This window comes from Balaenoptera ricei, chromosome 5 (genome assembly GCF_028023285.1).
Source record: "Balaenoptera ricei isolate mBalRic1 chromosome 5, mBalRic1.hap2, whole genome shotgun sequence".
In the NCBI taxonomy this organism is placed as follows: Eukaryota; Metazoa; Chordata; class Mammalia; order Artiodactyla; family Balaenopteridae; genus Balaenoptera; species Balaenoptera ricei.
In genome coordinates this window covers 138,821,832-138,836,860 of record NC_082643.1, presented here as the reverse complement: position 1 = coordinate 138,836,860, position 15,029 = coordinate 138,821,832, and the positions used below count along the sequence as shown (strand labels likewise).

General features: G+C 51.8%; 1 non-coding gene across 1 annotated transcript; it reads left to right on the top strand.

Annotated features, from left to right (window-relative positions):
- The first annotated feature begins 3,377 nt into the window (after window positions 1-3,377).
- Window positions 3,378-3,450, top strand: TRNAE-CUC (transfer RNA glutamic acid (anticodon CUC)). Its single transcript has one exon. It is a non-coding gene; the product is annotated as a tRNA-Glu (tRNA).
- Window positions 3,451-15,029: the final 11,579 nt, after the last annotated feature.

The following is a 15,029-nucleotide window of genomic DNA, read 5'->3' as shown; positions in this document are numbered from 1 at the left end:
AGAGCAGACCACAGAAGGATGAGCTCGTTTTCCTGAAGTCCCTTCAGTCAGGACTGTGATTTGTGCTTCGTGCTTCTTTGCTTTAAAGCGCGCAGGTGATGCTTGCCAATGGGAGTGTCAGCTGAGAACACGTCTGCGAAGCGCAGGGGGAGGTTGAAGTCAGCCTGCTCTGGACCGGCCTGGCTCTCCTGCAGCGCTGCTGGGCCACAGGCTGGCTGTTGGCCTTTGCACAGGCAGGCAGGCTGGCTGGCAGGGAGGAAGGGCCACAGCCAGGCCCGGTGCTGCTCCTGAGGTAGGCAGCGCTCCTGGAAGCCTCCTGATCTTCTAGGCAGGATTGGAGTCTAGTCCCTACTCTTGTTGCGATGGAGGGTGAGAGCTTGATTTTCCCAAAGGGCAGCCGAGCAGATGTTGGGAAGATCACCAGTAAAGGACATGCGGACCCCAAACTTGTGTCTCTGCAAGAGCCACTGGCTTCCTCTGTGCCAGGGACTGACCTAAGTGCTCGTACCTAATCCTCAAGCAGCCTGGGAGGGCGGAGTGATTGGAAACCCAGGCAGCCTGATTCCGGGTCACATCGTGTATGAGGTGCCACCGTCAACACAGACACGTTCTAGCCTCCGAAGGGGCGATTTAACTCTTACCTCTTCTACTTAAAACTCTGTGATCTGGAGTGAGGCATTAACCCTCTCCGACCCTCAGTTTTCTCATCAGCAAAATGGTCCAGGCAGTGGCAGCTGCTCTGCCTGAGAAGGACTCTGCCATATCAGAAAAGTTTGTGCCTAAAATTAGAAGGCTGAAATCTCAATTTTGACGTGTCGGATAAGATAACATAGGAGGACAAACCACACTTATTTTTGTGGCTTTCCTAGTTGGCTCTGCTTGGAACACTGTCTGGCATTTTCCATGCCTGGGGCATCCCCAGCTGCCTCTTGGGGCCTGAGAACCTTTCCTCCCAAACCCCAAATACCATAGCAGCTGCACCAGGGCTGGCAGCCATTTGGATGATTCCCAGGTGGCCTCTTTTGGAAATGTATGGTGACTGGGCAGGAACTGCGTTCCTGCAATGGGGAGAATGAGGCCTGTCCTAGAGAGGCGGGGGTGTGGCGAGGGCAGTGGAATCCAAGTCCAGAGACCTGGGTCTCGCCCTACAAAACCACTTACTGTGTCATCTCAGGTGGGTAGCTTAACCTTTCCGAGCCTCATTCCTTCACTCAGCTATCCTCAAGGCTGAGCCCTGGGGACTCAGGAATGAGTCAAACAGGCCCTTCCCTACAGGCCCTTCCAGTTTCATGGGAGAGGCAGCCAAGGAAACTGTAACAGGCAATGGGATCCTTCTGCGGCTGAGAGGCAGTGTGCCTAGACATCAGGAGGACTTCTTGGAGGAAGTGAGGTTGGGGCACCATTTTCCTCTTCTGTTAATTGAGAGGGCTAAATTAACTAACACTTTTTTTATTTCGGAGTAGAATTGTGTTTTAAACTACTTTATCATAAACGTAATACATGCTCCTGATGAAAAATTTCAAGAGAACCGATAGGTATTAGATGGAATGTCTCTTTCCCTGCTCATCTCTGGAAGGAACTAAGTACATTCCACAGTTTCTTGTGTAGCCTTCCAGAAATGTTCTATGTGCATGGAAACCTACGTGGGCAAAACATGAAAAGCCCAAATAAATAATAATAATGGCTCCTAGCTGTTGAGTGTTTCCTACGTGCCAGCCTCAACAATGATGCTTGCTCTTTTCAATTAATATCTCTCTGACATATTTCTTCATCCATAATCAGCTTTTCAAGATACTGCAAAAGTAGCCTGGGAGGCAAGTGAATAAACATTTCCCACTGCCTTTCTCAGAATTGCCTGGATCCCACTGAAACCTCCCTATGGTTGAGTTACTGTTAGCTCAATTTTCAGATGGGGAAACTGAGGCCCAGAAAAGCACAGTGGGGGTCTGAGTCCACACGGCGACCAGAGGCAATTCCATGCCTTGATTAACCAAGTGGGGCTCTGGGGCCAGAGGGAGGCCACACTGTCCTCAAGTCCTGGTTTCTGGAAGAGAGCAGGACTAAAGATAACCCAGGCAGGCGGGAGGCGAGTGTCAAAAGCCGCAGCTTCACTAGAAAGTGCAGGCCCGTCCTCCACCCGCAGGGGTCTGGGATCAATGCACAGGCCAGGCTCTTGGGATTCAGGCCAGTGTCCCTGCTCCCCGCCCACCCAGGCGCCCACACATCCCCAAATGCGTCATTGTGGCTGCTTTGATTGTCACTGGCTGGGTGGCCCTGAGCCTGAGCAAGTCACTGGCCTTTCTTTTTCCTTTCTTTTTTTTTCCCCTTTGTTTTTAAAAATTGAGGTGGGATTCATATAACACCAAATTAACTATTTCAAAGTGTCCAATTCAGTGGCATTTAGTGCATTCACAATGTGCTAATGCCCCCTCTATCTTGTTCCAGACATTTTCATCACCAGCAAGGAAGACTTGCACCCTTGAAGTAGTCACTCCCCAGCACCCTCCCCGCCAGCCCCTGGCGGCCACGTGTCTCCTTCTTGTGTCTATGGATTTGCCTCTCCTGGACGTTTCATACAAATGGAATCATACAATATGTGGTCTTTTATGACTGGTTTCTTTCACTGAGCATCATGTTCTTGAAGTTCATCCATGTTGCAGCGTGTACGTCAGGGTTTCATTCCTTGAAACAGATAAATAACATTCCACTGTATGAATAGACCATGCATATTGTTTATCCATCGTTGTCTGCGGACGTTAGGGCTGTTTCCACCTTTTGGCTACTGTGAATAGTGCTGCTATGACACTGCCCTTTCTCAGCCTCTGTTCTCACATCCGGAAAATTCAGATACTAAAATTACCACCCCCCTCCCCACTTGGGGGGGGAAGGGCAGTATCGGGGTAGGGGATTAAGAGGTACAAACTATTAGGTATGAAATAAGCTACAAGGATATATTGCACAACATGGGGAACATAGCCAACATTTTATAATAGCTATAAATGGAGTATAACATTTAAAAATTGTAAATCACTATGTTGTACACCTGAAACTTATAGAATATTGTACAGCAACTATACTTCAAGTTTTGAAAAGTTTAAAAAAAAAAACCTACCTTGTGGGGTCCTGGGGAGGATGAAATGAGTTGTGGATGTAAAGCCGTTACCTGGCACGCCGCGACACTCCACTACAGCTTCTGTTGGGTGTTTACTGCACAACCTAACATTGATTGAGCACTTGCTGTGTACTGGTCTCAGCACTTACCTGTTTTCAGTCATTTATGGACATGTTTTCCATTCATTCATTAATTCCTCCAGCAACGTTAGGAGGTAGGTCTCAGTGATCAATTCCACTTTATAAAACACTAGGCCCAGGGGAATTCCCTGGCGGTCCAGTGGTTAGGACTCGGCACTCTCACTGCCGAGGGCCCGGGTTCAATCCCCGGTCGGGGAACTAAGATCCCACAAGTTGCGTGGTGCGGACAAAAATAAAAAATAAAAACAAACTTTAAAAAACAAAACAAAACAAAAACTAGGCCCAGAGAGGTCAGCTAATGAGCTGCCTGTGGAGGCAGGATCTGAACCCAGACCACGTGACCCTGAAGCCTCAGCTGGTCTACACTCGTGGGGGGTTGACACAGCTATCCTTAGTGACATCGCCTCCCGGCTGGGGACCGTGAGACACTTTCACTTTCTTTTTTCCCTTGGGCTTTCTCTGTTCCACATCTCTGTAAGTGCTTGATTTGTTTTTTTTGTTTGCTTTAAATTTTATTTATTTATTTATTTTATTTTTGGCTGCGTTGGGTCTTAGTTGCTGCGCGTGGGCTTTCTCTAGTTGCGGCGAGCGGGGGCTACTCTTCATTGCGGTACGCGGGCTTCTCATTGCGGTGGCTTCTCTTGTTGTGGAGCACGGGCTCTAGGTGCACGGGCTTCAGTAGTTGTGGCACGCGGGTTCAGTAGTTGTGGCTCGCGGGCTCTAGAGTGCAGGCTCAGTAGTCGTGGCGCACGTGCTCAGTAGTTGTGGCACACGGGCTCAGTAGTTGTGGCTCACGGGCTTAGTTGCTCCGTGGCATGTGGGATCTTCCAGGACCAGGGCTCGAACCCGTGTCCCTTGCATTGGCAGGCGCATTCTTAACCACTGAGCCAGCAGGGAAGTCCCGCTTGATTTGTTTTTACAATGAGCAGATCATAATTTTGTAATCGGAAAGAATCAGGAATGATTTTAGATGCTGGCATGTTATATGTCATGTGAGAAGAGCTGAACCCCAAATTCCAGGTACAGCTTGATCTCAACCGTCTTGAAAAGTGTACCGGAAACACCCGGTGTGAGGTGGGGAGGGCCTGTTTGCCAACATATTAATAAGGTTTGTCTCTGGGGGTCTGGATGGGGTGATCACGTGATTTTTCATATGAGTTTGGTCTCCTTCTAGCTTTTCCAACTTTATTTTGATGACAAACAAGTATCGCTTTTATATTCAGAGAGAAAGTGATTCTAAAAACAAAAGACAGATTTTCTCGGCTGGGACCCATGGGTGTTTCTGCTTTGGGTCCCGCCAGGCAGGTGGGTTTGATCTGCTGGGAACAGTCCAGGGAACTCATGGGGAAGCTATCAGACGGGGGTTCCAGCGCCGAGGGACATGCCCAGGGACTGCCAGCCTGACGCGGCCACTTGTCACCTCACCCCCGCCCCAGGGATACAGAGAGGACACTGCAACCCCAGGGCCTCGCGCTCAGCACCTAGAGCAGGGGCACCTCACCCCGGGCTGCCCCCCCATCCCGGCCACCTTGCCTCTGCTTATGCACTGCTCCCACCTGGCATCCCCTCCCCCCTGCATCGTCCAAACCCTCACTCTCCTCAGGCACAATCTGCGAGACCCGGTGGAGCACTGAACAGAGCCGCCCACCTCTGAAGGTGTTCGTCCTGGCTGCGGTGGACGAGGTACGTCCGCAGCTCTGTCCTTCCCACCTCCTGGGGAGACAGTATTGCCTGTCCTGATCACGCCTGTGTTCCCGGGTTCTGGAACTGGGTCCGGCACCCAGGAGGTGCTCAGTGCATGCTGAATGGGTGGTATTGTCCTATTCTTATTCTAGAACGGAGACATCTGAGGCCCAGGGAGGTTAAGCAACTTGCCTAAAGCCACACAAGCAGAAGGATGCTGGCCGATGGAGGCTGGACTGTCACATTTGACACCAGTGCTCCTGGTCCCCACGCCTGCCCTCCCTGCTCTGGGTTCTGATTTCCAGGGGGAGCTGGTCCTCGGTGATGAACAAAGGGCTTTCGTGAAGGAGATGGGCAGCAGCACCAGAGGGCCGGAGCTGCAATCCCAGTTCTGCCACATACTAGCAGTGTGACCTCGAGCAAGCTTCCTGACCTTTCTGTGCCCCCCCCCACAGTTTCCGCATCTGTAAAATGGGTACAGCGGTACTACCCACCTTGCAAGACTGCCAAGGGGAGCAAGTGAACCATGCGTGGACCAGAGTATGTCTGATGTCTGCTTATTCAAGGAAATTGAGCTTCTTAAGGGGTCAGCTGAGCTGCCGGGCAGAGCTGGGCACCCTGACCCATCGCAGCAGAGGCTGTTGGATTCTGGGCTGTGTGGTGGCAGCCAGGCCTCCTCCCATCGTGAAGTGGCCATTGAGCCCCTCGATCTGACTGGACATCTCTGTAGCTCTCTCTCTCTCTCTGCGTGACCCACACTTGAGTCTGGAACCCCCATACCCTCACATGCCCTGATTTAAAGTGCCCTCCCCCCCCCCCCCAGGAAAAAGAGTGAGTCAAACCGCCCGACAGGGTTGGGGACCTCTGCTGTAACCAGGACGGCCAGAGAGATGGCTAAACCCGTAATGACAATAACAGCAGGGTCAGAGCTGCCAGACTAATTCCACCTGGGGGAGTCCAGAAGCTTCCTGGAGATGGTGTCATTCGGCAGGGTTGCGACAGCTGGGTCAGAGTTTGACAAGAGAGCCGAGAGGAGAAAGAAGACTTCTCGGCCGTGGACGGGACGGGGTGTGCAAAGGCAGGGAGGGCAGAGGACGCTGCATCTGACCCCACGGCCACCTCTGCTTTGGCAGGACACCCAGGGCTGGCCTGACCTAACCCTGACAGCAGCTGCCAGGAAAACAGGTCAGAGCAGGATGGACCCTGGCGGCTTTGCACACGAGCTTGGCTGGAACACGCAGCCCGAGCGGAGGAGGGGGTGTGCTGGGCAGGAGTGTGTGACCGCGCTGCTCCCCCGCTTCCCGGGGGCTGTTACTCCCACCCTGATGTCCAGGCCTCCCAGTGAGTTTGCAGGCAGTCGCGGCTGGCTGGCCGCCGGGGGGGAGCGGGAGGGCTGCCTCAGCGCCTGCAGCGTGGGTGGGAGGCCCTTCCCTGCCCAGCTGTCCTGACGCAGCTCCGCCCAGGAACCGGCCCGGCCTCCCGTGCGCTGGATCTGCCGCTTCCCGAGAGGGGGAATGGGCCCAGTGCGGCCCCTCTGAGCCTGTTTCCCTACAGCTCTGCAGTGAGCTTCCAGGGAGATAAAGTTTGAGAAAGTGCATGTGTTTATTTATCTTTTTAAATTTTAGCTTTTTGGCCACACCATGCGTTGTGCAGGATCTTAGTTCCCTGACCAGGGATTGAACCGGGGCCCCCTTCTGTGGGAGAGCGGAGTCCTAACCACTGGACCGCCAGGGAAGTCCCAGAGAAAGTGCGTTTAAACACGGGAAGCTCATCTGCAGAGGACCGTTGTTGCTGTTGCTACTATTATTATTACTTTGTTAGGCTTGACCCACGGGAGGCGTTTCATTCAGTGGGAGAAGTCAGACACATCTGGATTTGAATTCCAGTTCTGCTTCTGGGCAGCTGTGGATCTGGACCGATGACTTCTTTGAACCTCAGGTTCCCCGTCTGTGAACATCTAGCACGAGTGCATCCCTAGGCTCTGCGGTGGGGGGGTGGCCGGCCTCCGGGAAAGGCCAAGGTCAGCGCAGGAGGGCAGGGCCCGTCTGGGGCAGCTCCAAGTCAGAAGCAGCGTCCTCGCGGTCCAAGGCCAGGCCACTGCCCTGGCCTCCCGAAGCCACCCCTGCCCCTGCCCCCTCCCTCCCCCGCCAGTCTGAAGCGCTAACTCTCATAACCCCTCACCCGTGCGTGAACCCTCGCATTTCACCTAGAAGATGCTGTCAGCACCCCTTATACAGACAACACTGTTGAGCTACTGCCGTGGGCAGGCCCCATGCCAGGCCCACGAGGCCACAGGCCAGGGGACACAGACGGACAGCCGCAGGCAGCGCCCTCCACCAAAAGGCAGGTGGAAGGGCCCGGGGGCTTGGGGAGGGGTCAGGCAAGGCTTTCCTGAGGCAGCGGCCTTAGGCTGGGCCTTGGAGGGCCCCATGGCCGCCCCATCACCACTTCTCAAGTCCAGGTTCATTGTGGGTCCCCAGGGCCCAACGCACACCTGGGGTTTGGGAGGGCCCAGTGAGTGTTCGTGGAATAAATGAATGAGTGAGTGAATGACACAGGGTGGAGAACTTTTCAGTATCTTTATATCCGACTCAGAGTTCTTCCCAGGGAGAGAACTCAGCTCTGGGAGGTTACTTAGTCGGGCCTCTTAGGTGGTGATGGAAGCGTCAGGGGACGTTTGGTGACTGAAGGGTGGACAGTCCCCCTCGGCTACCAGGCCTTCCCCTCACTCACGAGGTGAGTGGGGCTCTCCCCAGTCTCGACGGCCCTCGCTGTGCTGTGTGGCCTCAGGCCATCCACTGACTCTCGGCCTCAGTCTTCCCACCCATGAGATGGGGTTGTGACCGCAGTGTGTCCGGGGCGCGCACGGGGCTCTGTGGGTGGGAAGGTGAGCAGACACAAGGCTGCGCTCCTGCAGGTTCTTGGTCTGGGCTCTCTGGAGCTCCAGGCTCCGTGGGCGGGCTCGTGGGGCGTCCAGAGCAGACAGCTCCCTTTCATTCACTCTCCCGGGCACCCCGGTGCCAGCTGTGCTGGCTGCCGGCACGCTCTTTAATTATCGTGTCTGTCCCCACACCCAGAGTGGCCCATCCGCCTGAATGCAGTCATTGGGGCCCCCTAAAACCTGCGAACAGCTGGACTGTTGCCGCCAGAGAGCCTGGCAGGGCCTGGGCCAGCCCTTCCTTCCAGGGGAGGTGAATGAGAGAGACAGACAGAGACAGAGAGACAGACGGAGGTGGGGAGGGGGGGAAAGGAGAGAGATGGAGGTCGGAAGGCCCACAGACAGGGCCGGAGACAGAGAGAGAGACTACGGGGCGCCCGGGGGTGGAGGTGGGGTGTAGGCGGGGAAGGGAGGAGGGAGAGGCGGCCTGGAGAGAAGAGCCTGGCCACCAAGGGTTGGCAGCCCTGCCAGAGCACACGGAAGCCTGGGCAGCTGCTGGAGATGGGGAGACCCCCTGCAGCCCACCAGCAGCCCCCTCCTCCCTGTTCCCAGCCCTGTCCCCAGCCGTGGAAAAGCCTTACACTCTCTCTCGCTCCCCAGCAAACACACACGTGCCCATCGACACCCTTCATGCACACGCGGCATTCACACACTCACACTCACCATCACTCACGACTGCACATGTGCCCGTGCTCAACTCAGCCCCACGTACACGTGGCTGGCATGACCTAGGGCTCCCGTCTGCCGGGGAGGTGAGAACAGACCAGGCAGGCGCATGCCTGGGACTCTGTCCCCTGAGGCTGCTGGTGCCGCGGCCCACAAGTACCCCTAATCGCCGGGAGGGGTCCTGAGACCTCCTAGAGCTTCAGCAGGGTGGATGTCTGCCTGCAGGGGCTGCACAACCCCTGCTTCAGAGCTGATTCTGCCTCCCCCCGCCCATTCATTCTGCAACCCAGACGGGCAGCCAGGGCCCCAGCCTTCAGAGAGCCTCTACGCGGGGTTTCTGCGTGGTGGGCCCACTGCCTTGTGCGACCCTGCAGCTCCCTGTTGGTCCCCGTGTGACATGCAGCTGCCGGTTTACGCTGGACACCAAAAATCCACTCCCAACAGGATGGTGGACGGAGGATCCGTGGACAGCCTCAGGGGATCCGGGGAGGGGCGGGCAGAAGGGGCTTCCCAGGACAGCGGCACGGACACGGCCAAAGGAGCAGTGCCCACCATCCACGCTGAAGACGTCCAGACGTGGACGTCCATCTGAGTGCGCCGCTGCCGTGGTCCGTACCTGGCCACCCCTCTCTGCCCTCTGCCAAGTTCAGGGCGGACCAGGATTGCCAGGTTGACCCCATCCCACCAGCCCTCGACCACTGACAGCTCAGAATATCCTGCCTTGAGTGGACAAGTGAGCTCTCTCACTTCTATTTTGATTAATCATATCTGTGAAAATGGATTTGTAACAGTTACAAAATCCGTGCAGCAGAACAACTCAAGATGAACAGTCAGTGAAGAGGGTTCCCAGTGCTCTGTGCCTCGAGAATCACAAGATAAACTCAAGGCTGTCATTTGGGTACATTCACAAACTGTTTTCCTACATTTACTTTTTTAAACCGTACTTTTAATTTAGGTATAATTCACAAAACATAGAATTTGTTATTTTAAAGTACTGTACACAGTTCGGTGGTTTTTGACATATTCACAAGTCTGTGCAACCATCACCACTGTCTAATTCTAGAACATTTTCATCACTCCCAAAAGAAACCTTGTACCCATTAACAGTCACTCCCCATTCCTCCCTCCCCCAGCCCCTGGCAACCACCAACCTACTCCCTGTTTCTATCGATTTGCCTATTTTGGACATTTCTGATAAATGGAATCATACAGTCCGTGGCGCTTTGTGTCTAGCTTCTTTCACTGAGCATCAGGTTTTTGAGGTTCATGCACATCTTCATATGTGTCAGGATTCTGCGGGAATACTATCCCATTGTATGGCTAGCCCACATTTTGTTTACCTATTCATCTGGCAATGACTACTTGGGTTGTTTCAAACGAACTGTTAAGATACATTGTTTCAAAATTATTTTGGAAACAGTGTGCAGTTGACAACTCTCCTTTCTTATTTTCCCTCTCCTGAGGTCAAGTCCTTCCTATGTTTAAATGTTTTTTTCTTTTAGGAAATAATGGTGACTCTAGAGGAAAGTCTTTTTTTTTTTTTTTTTTTTTTTAATTTTTAAAATTAATTAATTTATTTACTTTTGGCTGTGTTGGGTCTTCGTTTCCGTGCGAGGGCTTTCTCTAGTTGCGGCAAGCGGGGTCCACTCTCCATCGCGGTGCGCGGGCCTCTCACTATCGCGGCCTCTCTTGTTGCGGAGCACAGGCTCCAGACGCACAGGCTCAGTAACTGTGGCTCATGGGCCTAGTCACTCCGCGGCATGTGGGATCTTCCCAGACCAGGGCTCGAACCCGTGTCCCCTGCATTGGCAGGCAGATTCTCAACCACTGTACCACCAGGGAAGCCCCGAGGAAAGTCTTTTTTTATTATTTATTTTTATTTTTTGGCCTCGCCGCATGGCAAGGCGGCATGTGGGATCTTAGTTCCCCGGCCAGGGATCGAACCTGTGCCCCCTGCCGTGGAAGTGCGGAGTCTTAACCACTGGACCGTCAGGGAAGCCGCTAGATGAAAGTCTTAAACAAAATGTCCTTGGTGGGGAGACACAGAGTCAGCAGCCCTAAATGGACTCCCAAACCTTTTCTCCTCCCCTGATCGGGAAGCCACGGGGCTGACGAGCCTGCAGATCTTGTTCCGTGGTGGCATTACTGATAGCTGACACGGGGTGCCTTCCCATTTCATCAGAGCTTCCTTGCCACGGTGTTTTCAGGAATCTGCGTCTGGGTGGAGACGGCCATTCCCAGCCTGTGGGGAAACAGACATTCTCTGTGGTCCTCCTCCCCACCCTGGAGGCTGATCTGTGCGGGGCAGGGGCTGGGAGGAGGAGACGCGATTATAGCCACTGAGTCACCAAGATGTGGGGAGGTCAGGCCTGCGCTTTCACCTGTGTGCCTTGTTCCCTGCCTGAGTCTTGTTGGCTCAGAATAACAAGAAAGGACAGTTGTCAACTGCATACTGTGCACCTGGGATAAGCTTAGGTCCCAGGTATCTGGGATCGGGCTGGAATGGTGGGAAGGTGATAAGGAAAGTAGCTCCATTGGATGTGTTGACAATTACACGTACATAGAGTTTATTACAAAAGCAATACAATAAAGCACATCAACATTTTTTAAACAGGAAAAGAAAGGGAATTCCCTGGCGGTCCAGTGGTTAGGACACAGCACGTCCACGGCAGGGGGCACAGGTTCGATCCCTGGTCAGGGAACTAAGACCCCACAAGCCGGGTGGCACGTCCAAAAAATAAAATAAAAAATAAAATAAAATAGGAAAAGAAAGAAAAAATTCACCTCTCATCTCACCCCAGCAGGAGCACACTTATTTGCATTTTGCTGAACTTTTAATTTGCCTAAGAGAAAAACAAGATTTAAAAAAAAAACACTTAAAAAAATTATAATAGCCTGATGTTGTGCAACCATCACCATTATTTATTTCCGCAACTGTTTTCATCATCCCAAACAAAAACTCTGACACGCTGAATAATAACTCCCCACTCCTCCCTGCCCTCCACCCCACATAACCTCTATTCTACTTTATGCCTCTGTGAATTTGTCTATTCTAGGTATCTCATATAAGTAGAATCACACAGTATTTGCTCTTTTGTGACTGGCTTATTTCACTTAGCATGGTGTTTTCAAGGTACATCCATTTTGTAGCATGTGTCAGAACTTCATTCCTCTTTATGGCTGAATAATATTCCATCATATGGATTGACCATGTGTCAGAACTTCATTCCTCTTTATGGCTGAATAATATTCCATCATATGGATTGACCATGTGTCAGAACTTCATTCCTCTTTATGGCTGAATAATATTCCATCATATGGATTGACCATGTGTCAGAACTTCATTCCTCTTTATGGCTGAATAATATTCCATCATATGGATTGACCATGTGTCAGAACTTCATTCCTCTTTATGGCTGAATAATATTCCATCATATGGATTGACCATGTGTCAGAACTTCATTCCTCTTTATGGCTGAATAATATTCCATCATATGGATTGACCATGTGTCAGAATTTCATTCCTCTTTATGGCTGAATAATATTCCATCATATGGATTGACCATGTGTCAGAACTTCATTCCTCTTTATGGCTGAATAATATTCCATCATATGGATTGACCATGTGTCAGAACTTCATTCCTCTTTATGGCTGAATAATATTCCATCATATGGATTGACCATGTGTCAGAACTTCATTCCTCTTTATGGCTGAATAATATTCCATCATATGGATTGACCATGTGTCAGAACTTCATTCCTCTTTATGGCTGAATAATATTCCATCATATGGATTGACCATGTTTTGTTTATTCATCTGCTGATGGATGCTTTGGCTGCTTCCATCTTTTTGGCTGTTGTGAATAATGCTGAACACTGTTGTACAAGTATCTGTTTGATTCCTGCTTTCAGTTCTTTTGGGTACATACCTAGGAGTGGAATTGCTGGGTCATCTGGTAATTCTGTTTCACTTTCTGAGGAACTGCCAAACTGTTTTCCACAGCAGCTGCATGACTAAAGGCCATTTAAAAAAATTTACCTTTAATATTGTTAAGATATCAATACTATCCAAAGTGATCTACAGAGTCAGTGCAATTCCCACAAAGATCCCAATAACATTTATTATAGAAATAGAAAAATCCATCCTAAAATTCATATAGAATCTCACAGACCCTGAATAGTGAAAACAATCTTGAAAAAGAACAATGTTAGACGTCTCACACTTCCTGATTTCAAAACTTATTATAAAACTCCAGTTATCAAAACAGCGTGGTAATGGCTTAAAGACAGACATGTAGACCAATGGAATAGAATAGAGAGCCGAGAAATAAAACCTCAAATACATGGGCAAATGATTTTCAGTAAGAGTTTCAAGAGCATCCAGTGGGGAAAGGACAGTCTTTTTAGCAAGCGGTGTTGGGAAAACTGAATATCCACATACAAACGAAAAAGTCGGACCCTTATTTAACACCATATACGAAAATTAACTCAAAATGGATCTAAACATAGGCCTAAAATTATAAAACGCTTAGAAGAGAACATTGGGGAAAAGCTTTATGACATTGGATTTGGCAATGATTTCTTGGATATGACACCAAAAGCACAGACAACAACAAAAAAAATAGGTACATTGGACTTTATCAAGATTAAAAACTTTTATGCATCAAAGGACACCATCAACAGAGTGAAAAGACAACGCATGGAATGGAAGAAAATATTTGCAGATCATACATCTGATAAGAAATTAAAATCCAGACTATATAAAGAACTATTACAACTCAACAACCAAAAGTTCCCAAACAACTTGATGTAAAAATAGGGAAAGGGCTTGGTAGGTTTGATCTTCAGGTCCCACCTGGCTCCGAGCACCCTGGCTTTTCCAGTCATGGAGGCTTCTCCAAGAAGGAGGCAGCTGGCAAGAAGGAAGCCTGGACTTTTCCAGCAGGCTGAGTGCACCTTGCCCCCACCCCGGGCAATGGGCTGGAGGCTTTGAAAGAAAAGCGAGAACCCAGAGAGAGCTAGTGGGCTCCTTTGCCTGCCTCTCCTTGACTGGCCTGGTTCCAGCTTCCCCTGGAGCACTCTGCCCACCCCCAGCTGCGGGAATGGCTCTGTCACCCTGGCAGGGGAACCAGCCCTGGGATCTGAGCAGGGCTCATCAGAGCCGGGTGGCTGCCTCAGCCTCCCTCCAATACGGGGTGCCAGCTCCCTGGGAAGCCATTTCTTCAACAACAGGGACACCAGACAGGGGCCCCTGGCCTCCAGGTCGGGGCAAACGAGGAGCTCATTGGAGGTGAGAGAGACGTGCGGTCCTTTCTGAGGTCCCTTCTGGTCACTAGCACTTCAGGTTTAAGCCAAGAGGAGGGCTTGTTTCTTGGATTTGATGTCAAGAAAGTAGCGGGTGGTTTGGAGAGATGCTTGGGATGGGCGATCCTAGGAGTGGCCGGACGGAAGCTGCAGCAGCAGGAGAAGGAGGAGGGGTGACTCGAAATAACAGCACGGATGCTGGCCGGCCGGTGAGCGCTGCGCCCTCATCGCTGTCTGTTGCTCGTCTCCACCCACAGACTTCTGCAGAGTCCGCCTCTGCAGAGAGGCCTCCCTGGCCACGTGGCTGCATTCCCCTCCTCCCTGTGGGTCCTTCGCTAGCACGATAGGTCCACTTGAGCAGCACTCTGTCCCCCCGCTCTTTCCTCGGTGCCTACAGCAGCGCCTGGCGCCTAGCAGGTGCTGGAGAAATACACACCTGAGGAACGAATGCATCCTGTGAAGGGAGTTTACCTTCAACAGTTTTTTCAGAGAGGCTGTGTAACTCCTCTGAGAGCACACAGCCAGAAAGAGGCAGGGCTGCGATTTGAACCAGGCCTCTTTCCAGGAGTCAGAACCTGGGAGCCCACTGCCGGGCTGGGTGGTGTCTGCACGTGCTTCTCTCTGTGCAACGTGACAGGACATCCTGTCATGTGCGAGCACGTGCACACGCTCCCGGGAGCCGAGCCCTGGGATTGGCAGGAGGTTCTGTGCTGTCCTGGAGGATGATTGGCCTCCTCCTCCCCCCTGCTGAGGGTTTATTCCTCCAAGCCTGGCTTAAGCGACACCTCTTCTAGGAAGGCTTCCCTGGGTGTCCCCAAGTCCCCTTCCTCCTCTAGACAGTTCTAGAATCTTGTACAAAGTCCTGCTAGGGCGTCCGTCATGGCGAATCACAAGTACAGCAGAAAGACTTGGGGCAGGTCTGCCTGGATTAGAATCTGGACTTGCCAGTAGCTGTGGGACCCTGGGCATATCACTTCGCCCTCCTCCCGCCCCACCAGCACGGCTCTCTCACCCGGACAGTGGAGACACTGGTACCCTCTCTGCCAGGGCCGCCATAACACAGGACCACAGAGACAGGGCTTAAACAACAGAAACTCATGTTCTCACAGTTTTGGAGGCTGGAAGTCCAAGATCAAGGTGAAGGCAGGGTTGTTCTGCAGCCTCTCTCCTCAGCTTACAGATGGCT